Raw genomic sequence first — 14,914 nt, forward strand, 5'->3', positions numbered from 1 at the left:
AGTAGACGCATGATGGCTTCTGAGGAAGAGTGAGTACTTAAGGGAAAGTGAGGAAAACAGGAGGGAAAGAGATCCTTGTTATGTAGTGGCAAAAGCCTGCCATCATATGGGAAGTAGAAGTTATGGCTCATGAACAGATGATAATCTAGCTAATAAGACTTCCAGACAGGAATGTTGAAGGTCCCTTTTGCTTTCATCTTGATGCATTAAAATGCAAAAGAAGAGGAATACATTAAAGGAAGAATACTTAAAAAGGAGTTAAGATTGGATCATTCTGAAAATTCCCAGACTCTCCAGATGGCAAATGATACTAAAATTAAGAAATGGCTTTTAAAAAAAAGAAAGAAAGAAATGGTTTTCAAGCAAAGATCAAATCATGGGCCTTGCCAGAAGAAAACAGTTAAAGAAGCCAAGAGTGTGGCTATAAAAATTCTTTGTGAAGACCTCAGAAAGATAGTGCCTAGAGAACTATTCAATTAAACAAATGTGGACGTCATATTATTAATAGTTTTTTGGGGCTGCCATAACATATTCCCACAAACTGGGTAGCTAAAACCAACAGGAGTTTGTTCTCTCATAATTTTGGAGTCAGAAATCTGAAATCAAGATGCTGTCAGGGGCTTCCCTGGTGACTCAGTGGTAAAGAATCCACCTGTCAATGCAGGAAACATAACAGACGTGGGTTTGATCCTTGGGTTGGAAAGACTCCCCTGGAGGAGGGCACGGCAACCCAGTATTCTTGCCTAGAGAATTCCAAGGACAGAAGAGCCTGGCAGGCTACAATCCACAGGGTTGCAAAGAGTCAGACATAACTGAAGCATCTGAGCACACACACACATAAAAGACCTTATTTCCAAATAAGATCATATTCACAGCTAAGTCAGGAAGTTAGGACTTGAACATTGGTAGAGTATACAGTTCTACCCACAACAAGTATTGTCCTTCAGCAATCCCAGCAGAAGTTCATGGTAAAAAAGAGTATCTAAAAAAGACTTGTGAGTGTAGCTCTTGTTAACGGCATGAACTTTACTAATACTCACAGGAGACTCAAAGTTTTCAAAAGAAACACTACCAGCTTAAATTGAAAAGTACAGAGGCAGTACAAAACGAAAAGAGATCTTTTAGGCCCTCAAAATTCTATTGGTAAGATGCACGCTAAGAAAACTATGGAGCTGCAAATTTGGACTACTTTTCACGGAAAACAATGACTCATTGGGTGCAATCAAGAGCCAGGAAGGAGGAAACAAGAGCCACAGAGAAGCATTCCTGGGCAGAAGTAGAACGAAGTCCCAATCAAGGACCGTCCAACATTTATCCAGACAAACATCAAAATTGCTATGAATCAGTAACTTCTATGTGCCTTACATCTTCTCCCTTTCTAAACAGAAATCTCTATACCTATTTATTATATGCTTCTCCCATCACTATATGTTGTATATGTGAGGGGTAAAAAACTTGTGTCTTTGTTTTCTAGATCTCCACATCAAAAGGAATTCTGTCTATATCCAAAGAGCCTCATCCATACTCAGACCTAAGTAAATGACACCTGGATTTCAAGTTAATGCTATAAAGGGACAAGGCTTCTGGTGGGTCTTGGGAGGAGGTGAGTATATTTCTCACATGGGAGAAATTTCTGGCCAAAGGTTAAATTGTGGTAGTTTTAAAAAAATATGTCCGGGGCTTCTCTGGCAGTCCAGTGGTTAAGACTCTGCTTGCACTGCAGGGAGCACAGATTCGATCCCTGGTCAGAAAACTAAGACCCCCACGTGCCGTGCAGCATGGCCAAAAAATTAAGGAAAAAAAAATTTTTTTTAATTTTGTAAATAAAAACATGTACACAAATTCTTTAATATTCTTCCTCATGAATGTGGGCTAGACTTGGTGACTCACTTCTTACAGATAAAATATAGCTGAAGTGACAGTGTTTGTCTTTTAAGATCAGGATATAAAAGGCATTATGGTTTTCCCATCTTCCTTCTTCTCTCTTGAATCACTTACTCTAAGGGAAGCCAGCTGCCAAGTCATGAAGACACCAAAGAGTCCTATGGAGACGTCCACACAGTGAGGAATTGAGGCCTCCTGCCAACAGTAATGTTAGTTCACCCATCTTGAAGTGGATCTTACCAATCCCAGGTAAGTAATCAGATTACTGCTGCCACTGCAGACATTTTGATTACAACATCATGAAAAACTTTACCAAAAACACCTAGCTAATTTGCTCCCAAATTCCTGTCCCTCAGAAACTGTGAGATGATAAATGTCTGTTGTTAAAAGTTCCCTGATAGCTCAGTTGGTAAAGAATTCCCCTGCAATGCAGGAGACCCTGGTTCGATTCCTGGGTCAGGAAGATCCACTGCAGAAGGGATAGGCTACCCACTCCAATATTCTTGGGCTTCCCTTGTGGCTCAGCTGATGAAGAATCCACCCACAATGCGGAAGACCTGGGTTGGATCCCTGGGTTGGGAAGATCCCCTGGAGAAGGGAGAGGCTACCCACTCTAGTATTCTGGCCTGGAGAATTCTATGGATTTTACAGTCCATGGGGTTGCAGAGTCGGACACGACTGAGCAATAACTCTATCATAAATTGCTAAATTCTGGTATAATCTGTTTACCCAGCAACAAATGACTAGTATATCCTCGCCTGCTAGTAAAGGCATATCTCAGCAATATCACAGGTGTGGTTCCAGACCACTGCAATGAAGCAAATGTTGCAATAAAATCACTCTTATGAATTTTTTGGTTTCCCAGTGCATATAAAAGTTACGTTTACACTTTACTGTTGTCTACTAACTGTGTGATAACATTATGTCTAAAACAATGTACATACCTTATTTTTAAATATTTTATTGTTTAAAAATGCTACCCATCATCTGAACCTTCAGCAAGTTAGTAGTAACACCAAAGACCACTGATCAAAGCTCACCACAGCAAATACAATAATGAAAAAGTTTAAAATATTATGAGAATTATGAAAATGTGACACAAAGACGTGAAGTGAGCAAATGCAGTTGAAAAAAATGGCACGGACAGATTTGTTGGATACAGGGTTGCCACAAACCTTCAATTCGTAAAAAACGCACTATCTGCTAAGAGCAATAAAGCAAAGTGTAGTGAAAATTGGGGAGCTGTACAGTTGGCCTTCTGTACCCACAGGTTCTGCATCTGCAAACTATGAGGGGAGGGGGGAAACTCAAGAAAGCTCCAAAAAGCAAAACTTGAATTTGCAGTTCACCACCAACTATTTATATAGCATTTACATCATTTAAAGTGTTGCTATTTACATAGCATTGTATTAAGTGTTACAGTAACCTAAAGATGACTTAAAGTATACAGAAGGATGTTTTCAAATAGTTTTATATCAGAGATGCAAATTCTCAGAGTTGGGTACCACCGGGGGGTGCAGGGTGTCCTGGAACCAATCCCTCCAACAGATACTGAGGGATGACTAACTAGAACAGTTAATCACATACTTGAACTAACCAATAAGTAAGTGGTAATAATCAAGTTTGAGAGAAAGACAGAAAGACTCTAGTTCCCTGAGGCTCTAAAGCAGACCCTATATAAATACTTGGAATTGCCAGGGACACCTCAGGGGATCAGCTGCTGATTTCGCCTTTATCGGCAGCTCACTCTCCGGAAGTGAGATGCAGGTTCCATCTCAGCAGCTCAAGGTGACCCCAGTAAGTGTATGAGCTGATGTCAGGAAATTATCTTCAATAGATACATACACAGTACTTACAGTGAACTTTTTTTAAACAAACACTTTCTTGTTAAAGTAATAGGAGCTAAAAGGAGTGGGGGAAGAGGTTTATGTATTTAATTTTGGCAACCCACAGAAGAGAAATAAATCCACAGGGTCTGGACGGGAAGATACATGCTAAAACCAAGAGTAGTCACTTAGTCTCCAGAGCTGTATTCTCTCTAGGTTTTCCTCCTAGCTCCCTTCTCAGTCTTCTCTACTTATTCTTCCTACCTTCCAAACTTCTAATCAAGGAGGGCTTTGAGCTCAATTCCCTGAGCTCTTCTATTTTCTATCTTGACTCTTTTGGCAATTTCATCCAGTTTTATATTTAAGTACCATATATAGGCAACAACTTCCAGGTTTTATCTCCAGCCAAGACCTCTCCCTACTCAACATCATCACTTGAATGTGTAGTAAGCACCTCAAACTTATTAAGTCCAAAAGTGAACTCTCAGATCTTCTCCCCCAAACCTATCCCTTCGAGCATTCCCCATTTTAGCTGATGGTGGCTCCATTTTTCTAGTTGTTCAGACAAAAATCTTTGTCATCCTTAATCGTTCTGTTACACCTCATATCCAATCTGCCAGCAAATCCTATCATGCCCAATGTCAATCTTTACCTAGAATCCAACTTTTTTTTTTTTTAAACTAACCCTCATCCAAGCCACTGGCATCTCTAATGCAACAGCCCCCTAACTGGTTTCTCTGCTTCTGTCTTTGCCCCCGTGCCCCTCGTACACACACATATCACTCGCCATTCTATTATCAACACAGCAGTTACAATGATCATTTAAAGGTGTAAGTTAGACCATGTCATTCCTCTACCCTAAAATTCCTACTGGACCTCCACTGCACTCAGAATAAAAGCCTTTATAATAGCCTACCAGTCTCTACATGATCTCAGACTCACCTCCTGATCTCCGGCCCCAACAAGTTCTCTGTGACCTCATCTCCTACTATTTCCCTCACCCATTCTGCTCTCTTTACATTAGACTCTCCTTGTTGGCACATTCCTGGCTCATTCCCTCACTACTTTTATGTCTATTCAAATATCTTCTCAATAAGGCCTTTGCTGACTACACTTTTTGAAGCTTCACTTCTCCCACACTCCCAAACTCCCTCCTCCCTTTTTTTTTCTATATCATTTACTGCTGTTTAACACTCTATTGATTAGGTTTATTTTGCTTGTCTGTCATCCCCCATTAGTATTTAAATTCCACAAGGGCAATCTTTTTTTTTCTTTTCTTTTTACTGTTTTGTTGACTAATGTATGCCCAACATCCTGAATAGCACTTGGCAGTAATACATAAATGCTTATTGCATGACTTAAGAGACCTCAAGATGGGGCCCAATCAGATAGTCATTGAAAGATATACTCCATCTATGAAGATTAAAAAAAAGAGATTATAAAATAGGTATAGTATGATTTCTTTTCAACTCTATAGATGTAGGTATCTCATATATATGTATGTAAAAGGTCTACATGATTACGTACCAAGAAACAACTGTGGCTAATTTCTGGGTAATGCTGTTTTTCCAATCCAAGCCAAAAACAAGACAAAGTAAACCTACTATTTTTAAATAGCAAAAAAAGTCAATTCTCAAAATTTGAGTTGTGAGTAGTGGTCAGTAAACAATGGTCCCATAATCTAGGGTTAACTTCTGCTGCTGCTGCTAAGTTGCTTCAGTCATGTCTGACTCTGTGCGACCCCATAGACGGCAGCCCACCAGGATCCTCCGTCCATGGGATTTTCCAGGCAAGAGTACTGGAGTGGGGTGCCATTGCCTTCTCCGAGGGTTAACTTTAGGAGAACATATTTTAGGTTGAAAACCTGCTGCTGCTGCTGCTGCTGCTGCTAAGTCGCTTCAGTCGTGTCCAACTCTGTGCGACCCCATAGATGACAGCCCACCAGGCCCCCCTCCCGTCCCTGGGATTCTCCAGGCAAGAACACTGGAGTGGGTTGCCATTTCCTTCTCCAATGCATGGAAGTGAAAAGTGAAAGTGAAGTCGCTCAGTCGTGTCTGACCCTCAGCGACCCCATGGACTGCAGCCTACCAGGCTCCTCTGTCCATGGGATTTTCCAGGCAAGAGTACCGGAGTGGGTTGCCATTACCTTCTCTGGAAAACTTGATAAGCAGGATAAAAAGTTATACTACTTCTCAAATCAACAGGACAAACTGTTATCAGGAAGAAGCCAAGCCAAAATTTAATCAATAAAAAACTTATAAAATATGAAATTGTATAGTACTTTCAAAACACTGGGTAACATTGTAATGATAACTACTGTAAAGTAATAACAATCATGTGGAACAATCTGGGTTGACCTGCTAAGAAGGCAGAGCAATACGCCCCAAAGATGTGTTCCATTTACTCTTACATGAATGAAAGGAAAAAATAAATTGAACATAAAACTCCCTAAGTTTTACTTACTGATACACTGATGTGTGTCCCTTAGAAGGAAAATTTTTGACAAAGTTAGGCAAATGCTTAATTCTTTTTTTTTCCCCCTAATTGTGAAGACTATAAAACACTATTAAAATTTCTTTAAGTATTTTGAAACATTCATAATCCCACCAACTACAAATATCATCATTTTTGCCATATCCTGGCTCCAATATTTAACTGGCTTCATATCTTCAGGCAATTTACCTAACCTCTCTGTGCCTCAATTTCTACTGTAAAATGGAATATTCATAGTAACTTATCCAGAGTTATAATGAAGATTAAACAAATAATTGTAAAGCAACTGTAAATCAAACTACTATCTGGCACAAACTCTTAGCTATTATTACTACTAATTCATATGTTCCATATACCTCTTAGAAACATAATTACAATTATTCATTCATTCAACACAAATATATTGTGTGTTTGTGCTCAGTGGTGTCTGACTTTGTGAATTTATAGACTGGAGTCTGCCAGGCTCCTCTGTCCATGGGATTTCCCAGGAAAGAATGTTGGAGTGGGTTACCATTTCTTTCTCCAGAAGATTCATTCAACACAAATATATACAGTATTCACTATAAAACAGACACTAACTAGAAGCTGGGAATACAAAAATGAATAAAATGCCACCCTAAGCCACTGATCCCAGAAGTAACTGAAAAGGTTGTAACAGATCTGGTCTCCCAAAGATGCTAGGCTCAGATAAAAATTACAGGTAACTTTTATCAAACCTTTAAAAAATAGATAATTCCTGATTTAAACTATTCTCAACCATAAACACAAAGCAAGATTTCCCAGTTTATTTTACCAAACTAAAATAACCCTGATACCAAAGCCTGATAAAGATTATACAAGAAAATTACCAGCTTCCGTATGAATTGATGCAAAAATCCTAAAAAAGATTAGGAAGAAATCAACTCCAACAATTCATTAAAAGATCAATGCTTCTTTGTCAAAGTAGTTTTTAATTAAAATCTGATGAATTCATAGTGTTCACTGAATGTTAGAAAATCTATTAGTTAATAAAATGCACTAATTGTTTAAAGGAGAAAAACTATAAGGGCAATCTTCACAGGACTGCAAAGAGCATTTGATAAAATCACTCGCCATCCTCAGTTAAAAGCCCATAAAAAATCAGGAATAAAATAAATGTGATAGTGCACATATTAGGAACCAAAAGCAAATATGCTTAATAAAGAAACACTAATTCACTCTTACTGAAGTCAGGAAGAAGACAAAAATAACTATTAGGTAACTTTGTTTTGATAATAAGTCAATGTTACAGATAAGAAAAATAATGAGGCATAAACACAGGGAAAAAATACAATCAATATTTGTAAATGATACACCTGTTAATCTAGAAAATTTAGAAAACAAAATGAATAACTATTAGAGCTAATAAGACAACTAAATTAAGGAGCAAGGTGTTGGGTAGCAATCTATCTAACAATCAGTTTAAAAATTAAGTGAAACTATAAAATTTTACTGAATACATCAAAAAAGAACTATACAAATTGAGACATGAGCTGCAAGTCCAGATGAGAAGTTTCAATATTATAAAAAGTACCAACTGTCCCCAAATAAATGAAATTCCAGTCAAAATTCCAACAGGATAAGAGAGGTCAGAGATTGACAAATTACATTTAAAATTCATTTGAAAGAGTAAATGTAAGAGAAGCATTCAGCAGTTTTTCAAAAGGAATAATAATGAAATAGACGTTCACTACTAGGTATCAAATCATACTACAAAATTATAGAAAGTAAATCAGGAAGACATAGGCATCGGAGCATACAAAAAAATATCAGATCATAATACAAAATCCAGAGATGAATATGAAACTGTATATATAACAAAGGTAACATTTCAAGTCAGATGGATTATTCAATAAATGATAATGAGAAATACTTATATACTCATATTTGGAGGGGACATATTAACTCAAAAAATGCACAAGAATTATACCACTCAGTTCCAGAAGTGTGTGCACAAAACACAGAAATCCTCCCTGGAAGTGGATAGAGGCACATATCCACTGGGATGAATGCTCTAATGTTCTTATAAACTTGGAACTACCATTAGCTTTCATTTTACATAGGAGAGCTATCTAATAATGATGCCAACAAAGAGAGGACAGAGACAGACAGATGATGATAACATACTGACCAACCACTTAGTTCCATCTAAGAACATCTAATTTACATCAGTGGTCAATACTGTCCCCACACAGCAACTGAGAAATCCAAAGAGATGGTTTTGCTAGATTCAATAAATGGGGTAGTACCATTCATACTCAATAGATAGGAAGGAGCAGTACTAGTCATCCTGCCAAGAAATGGGAAGACAGCCAGGACCAACATGGAACTATCTTCCAACATGTGTAATTTGTGAACATGCTGCCTGGACATTCATTTGGGGCATGTCTGTTTAGAATTAACTGAATTTTCTAGTAACACATCTACTGTGAAAATCAAGGGAAAATTATACATTCCCGCCCCCAGCACTTTCCCAGGAAGTCTTCACCACTTTGGAAAATCTTAACACCAGCAATCACAGGTTCGATCCCTGGTTGGGGAAGATCTCCTGGCGTAGGAAATGGCAACCCACTCCAGTATTCTTGCCTGGGAAATTCCATGGACAGAAGAGTCTGGCAGGCCATAGTCCAGGAAGTCGCAAAGAGTCGAACATGACTGAGCACATACAGATGCACACAACTCTAGCAATGCTGCTTGTGGTAGACAGAGATGGTAGATATTACACTCTCATACCATCTGCCTATCATATTAATTAAAAAAAATTACAGACATTTATTCTTTAGTTGAAAAATCCATACACATAATCAGAATATACAGTTTAAGGTTTCTTTTTAGTGCAAAGGAATCCAACGTCTCAAGAGCTTTGATGAGCCTGCAACATGTTTTCTGGAAATCACTTAACTGAGCCTTTTGAGACTCTGGAACAAAACAGAAGAAAAATTGTCTCAAGAAAATCAGCACTTAGATTTTGAAATCAAACTGCTGCTGCTGCTGCTGCTGCTGCTAAGTCGCTTCAGTCGTGTCCAACTCTCTGCCACCCCACAGACGGCAGCCCACCAGGCTCCCCCATCCCTGGGATTCGCCAGGCAAGAACACTGGAGTAGGTTGCCATTTCCTTCTCCAATGCATGAAAGTGAAAAGTTAAAGTGAAATCACTCAGTCGTGTCCGACTCTTCGCGACCCCATGGACTGCAGCCTACCAGGCTCCTCTGTCCATAGGATTTTCCAGGCAAGAGTACTGGAGTTGGATGCCATTGCCTTCTTCGTGAAATCAAACTACCTATTCTTAATTCTATACATCCAGAACTGGAAAGAACTGGGACAATTCTCTTCTATATTTCCAACATGCTCAGATTTACCCTAGCAAAGAGATGCCTGCTCTACTGGAAGACATAATGCAAACAGAATAAATTCAACAGAAGATGGTGATATTTTTTTTTTTTTTTTTTGGCCACAGATGTGGCTTGTGGGATATCAGTTCACTGACCAAGGATGGAACCCAGGCCACAGCAGTGAAAGCCTGGAATCCTAACCATCAGACCACCATGGAACTCCTGGTGGTACGCTTTTAAGGAGGACACAATTGATGGCCTGTGGCAAGTTTATGGAATGGTAAAGATTTTCAGGGTAGGGATGAGAAAAATAGCTACAGAAAAGGTAATGTAAGATTGCAAATAAGAACTTATATTGATAACTGAACTGAGCAATGATATACTTTTAAACAAAGGTGGACCTCATTTACCTAATATTCAATTTCCAACAGTTTCAATACATACCATTGGGAATACCACTACTGACTACTTTGCATATAATTCAGGATTCCATAGACCCCATGGAGACATGGAATTCAATGAGAAGCCTTCATCTTTTATGTGAAATTCAAAGGCATTGTGAAGTCTGAGGTCAACTGAGCTAACCAGGTTAACTAGGATTTGATTCATTTGTAAGAGAACCCTCCTGCAACAGTTCTATTTAATTCTCCTAAAAATGGTGGCCTTTTAAACTTTTCTTTCAGAAGCAGCAGTTATATAAATGGGATGCTGGATTAAACCTAAAAATAGGGGTACTGGTCAACTTTCATTATTTTTCTACATATAATCCTGGAAAAAGGTTAGGAGATCCCTCTTCCCACTCTACACATTTCTAATCAAAATATAATCTGAAAGTCTGTCCTTGCCAAACTATAAAACAGTTACTTGAGAATAAACCAGCAGAGCACTGCATCACCTCAATAAAGCTGTAGGTTTCATCATATGCACCAACAAATCTACAGGGGTAGTTTCTACACCCCTCTTTTGAAGACTATCTCACACCTCTCATACCACACAGCATTTTAAACACTGACATATAACTCCCTAATAAGATAAAGCAAAGATGAAAGTGTTTATAAAGCCAGGGATGAGCAGCTTCCACATGATTTTTAATTCTTTACAGTCTCAGGATTAAGCTGTCAGTCAGGCTTTGATTCATGTTAAATAGTGTATGGATGATGTTAATGTCGCCCCCAGGCTCCATTTCCTGGCCTACTCCTTAGAACTATTTCCATGAAAATATATTTTAAAATAAATAAATAAAAGGGTGTAAAAGATAAAACTGTTTATCTTATTAAATACACTATCACTTAAGTCTTCTAACATTACTGCACTTTAATTTTCATAATTTCCCAATGCATTCATGAAGCAATCTGCAGAAAATGTTTTAACAAATTAAAGAGCTTTTAAATCTGATATTTGTATGTATTTGTGAAATGATTATCACGTAAGTCTAGTTAATATTCGTCACCATACAGTTTAAAATTTTTTTTAACATGAGAACTTTTAAGACCTACTCTCTCAGCAATTTTCAAATATGCAATAACATTATTAACTATAGCAGCCATATTGTACATTATAATCCCATGACTTATTCATAATATAACTGGAAATCTGTCCTTTCTGATACCCTTCACCCATTTCACACACCTCCCACCCTAAAATCCCTCTGGCAACCACCAATCTGTTCTCTGTATCTATGAACCTGATTAATGAATTTTTTTTTTTTAAGATTCCAACTATAAGATCATACAGTATTTGTCTTTCTTTGTCTGATTTATTTCATGCAGCATAATGCCTTCAAGGTCCATCCATATTGTTGCAAATGGCAAAATTTCATCCTTTTTCATGGCTGAATAACATACACACACATATATATGTGTATCACAATTTTTTTTTAATCTATTCATCCATCAATGGCTCCTTAGGTTGTTTCCATGTCTTGGCTATGGAAAACAATGCTGCAACAAACATGGGATGCCATTTATCTTTTCATATTTGTGTTTTTGTTTCCTTCAGATAAATACCCAGGAATGAGTTGCTGGATCATAAGGTAGTCCTATTTTTAATTTTTTTGAGAAACCTCCATATTGTTTCCCACAGTGGCTACACCAATTTACATTCCTACCAAGTGTAAAGGGGTTTGTTCCCTTTTCTCCACAACCTCATCAACACTTATTATTTCTTGTATTTTTGATAACAGCCATTCTAACAGGTGTAAGGTGATATTTCATTGCAGTTTTGATTTTTATTCCTCTGATGATTAGTGATGCTTGGCATTCTTTCATGTCCTTTCTGGCCATTTGTATGTCTTCTTTGGAAAAATGTCTATTCAGATATTCTGCCCATTTTTTAAACAGATTGTTAGGCTGTTTGCCTTTCATTTTGTTGATGATTTCCTTTGCCATGCAGAAGCTTTTTATCCTTCGATGTAGTCCCACTGTTCATTTTTGCTTTTGGAGTCAGATCCAAAATATCATCACCAAGATCAATGTCAAGGAGCTTGCTGCCTATGTTACCTCATAGGGATTTTATGGTTTCAGGTCTTATGTACAAGTCCTTACTCTATCTTGAGTTAATTTCTGTGGATGGTATAAGGCAGTTTCATTCTTTTGCATGTGGTGACTCTCAGAGCCCCAAAATGGCATCTAGCTTTCTCCTCAACAATAAACTGAAGGCTTTCAGCAAATTTTCACTGCTTAACATCCTGATGGACAGGCCTGCCACAGGATGCATCCTTAGGAAATGTGCATTTACAGCCACTAAAATACACACAAATCTAATATACAACATAATCTCACTTGGCCTTGTATCCCAGTCTGTGCACTTTATCAAGCCAAGTGGGGCAGGCAGTCTTACAGAGCTCTGAGAGCTGGCAGTACTGTACCCTGAAAAGAAAGTGCATTAGGTCAACTGCTTCCTCCTCTATAGCTCCTGGATGTATTAATACTTGTACCGATACAAGTACCCATCTTGGCTTACCCAATGGCTGCTGCCAGACAGAAAGGCACTATCACTTTCTTAGTGATTCTCCACACAGAAGCAAGCATCTGGTATTTCACAGTCTCCCAAATCAGTCATAGCCAAGTATTTATAAATTTTAAAAAAATTTTTTTATGTATTTAGTTCTCTTCTATATTAGTTGGAGAATAATAATATAGGCATAGATGTTTTAATTATATTTTATAGGTTTTATTATGAATAAATTCCAAATCAGGATAATAAGAAATGATATCATATTTGCTAAAAAAGAAGAGATGTTGGGTCTGATATGGCCAAGAACCACTTGAGTTATATGAACCAACACATTCTAATTTTCTCAAGTTATATTAAATTGAATTTCTATTGCTTTTAACAAGAGAGTTCTGACCATTATAACTAAAAAGCACTAGATAAGAAAATATTGGGAGAAAATATGGGTATATTTTAAAATCATGAAATAAGGAGAGAGACTTTCTAAGTATGGTATGAAATCTAAAATATGTAATATATAAACAATATATAAAAGATTAAGATCTTTGCTACATAGAGAGAACTCCTATAAAACAATTTTTTAATTCTGTAATAGGAAAACCAAGCAAAGGATATTAATAAACAATTCATAAAAGAAAAAATGCCTAATAATTATATGAAAATAAACTTAATCAAATGAAAAATTAAAGAGACATTAAAAAGTAATATTTAGCATATTACTAGCATATTTTTGTCTATCAGATCATGAAAGATAAAAGACTGATAACAGTTTGATAAGGATGTTCCGTACATTTCAAATACTACTGGTGAGAATATAATGCTATAGCCTTTCAGAAGGGCAATTGGACAGTATCAATTTTCAAATGGTCATATCTTTGACCCAGCTCTTTCTCTCTTAGAATTTTATACTCCAGCAAGAGAATTTCAGAAAAACATCTACTTCTGCTTCACTGACTATGCGAAAGCCTTTGATTGAATGGATCACAACAAACTGGAAAATTCTTAAATAGACTGGAATACCACACCATCTTACATATTTCCTGAGAAACCTGTATGCAGGTCAAGAAGTAACAGTTAGAACCAGACATGGAACAACAGATTGGTTCAAAAATTGGGAAAGGAGTACATCAAGGCTGTGTATTGTTATCATGCTTATTTAACTTATATGCAGAGTACATTACGCAAAATACTGAGCTGGATGAATCACAAGCTAGAATCAAGATTGCTGGGAGAAATATCAACAAACTCAGATATGCAGATGATACCACCTTATGGCAGAAAATGAAGAGGAACTAAAGAACCTCTTGATGAAGGTGAAAGAGGACAGTTGGCTTAAAAACTGTCTTTTTCTGGCGTTAAGCCAAAAAAAGCTGGCTTAAAATTCAACATTTAGAAAACTAAAATCATGGTATCTGATCCCATCACTTCATGGCAAATAGATGGGGGGAAAGTGGAAACAGTGAACAGTGACAGATTTTATTTTCTTGGGCTCTGAAATCACTGTGGATGGTGACTGCAGCCAAGAAATTAAAAGATGCTCCCTGGAAGAAAAGTTATGACAAACCTAGACAGCATATTAATAAGCAAAGACATCACTTAGGTGACAAAGGTCTGTATAGTCAAAGTTATTGTTTTTCCAGTAGTCATGTGTGGATGTGAGAGCTGGACCATAAAGAAGGCTGAGCGCCAAAGAATTGATGCTTTTGAACTGTGGTGTTGGAGAAGACTCTTGAGAGTCCCTGGGACAGCAAGAAGATCAAACCAGTCAATCCTAAAGGAAATCAACCATGAATATTCCACTGCAAGGACTGATGCTGAAGTTGAAGCTCCAACACATGGCCACCTGATACAAAGAGCTGACTTGGGGAAATATCCCAATGCTGGGAAAGACTGAGGGCCTGAGAAAGGGGCGACAGAGAGTGAGATGGTTGGATGTCATTACAGACTCAATGGACCTGAATTTGAGCAAACTCCAGGAGACAGTGAAGGACAGAGAAGCCTGGCATGCTATAGTTCATGGGGTTGCAAAGAGTCGAACATGATTTAGCAACTGAACAATAACAAAATGAGAACAGCAACAACACCTACCATTTTACATGGATTAAATGAGCTAAGTAGAAAAAAGCACAAAGCACAATCCTATGCACATGGCAAACACTTAAAAACTTAGTGTTTATCATTCCTACTAAATGGTATCCATGAGATCAAGGACTACTATCTGTTTTGCTCACCATCATATCCCCAGTATCCAGTGAAGTGTCCCAACATAAAAGACACTCTATAAGTATTTGCTGAGTGAACGTTTTGCAGTCACAAGACTCTATATTCCTATTAAATTTCATATTAACTCCATCACTGCAATCTATTGAGGTCTTTTTGAATCCTAATGTCATCCAATATATCCGCTAT

At 37.6% G+C, this 14,914-nt stretch overlaps 1 protein-coding gene across 4 annotated transcripts in view; it reads right to left on the bottom strand.

Annotated features, from left to right (window-relative positions):
* The window catches only part of RNF115 (ring finger protein 115), a 72,611-nt gene that overhangs the window by 16,990 nt on the left and 40,707 nt on the right, over window positions 1-14,914 (bottom strand). The window lies entirely within an intron of this gene.

The sequence above is a fragment of the Bos mutus genome, chromosome 3 (genome assembly GCF_027580195.1).
Source record: "Bos mutus isolate GX-2022 chromosome 3, NWIPB_WYAK_1.1, whole genome shotgun sequence".
NCBI classification, from domain to species: Eukaryota; Metazoa; Chordata; class Mammalia; order Artiodactyla; family Bovidae; genus Bos; species Bos mutus.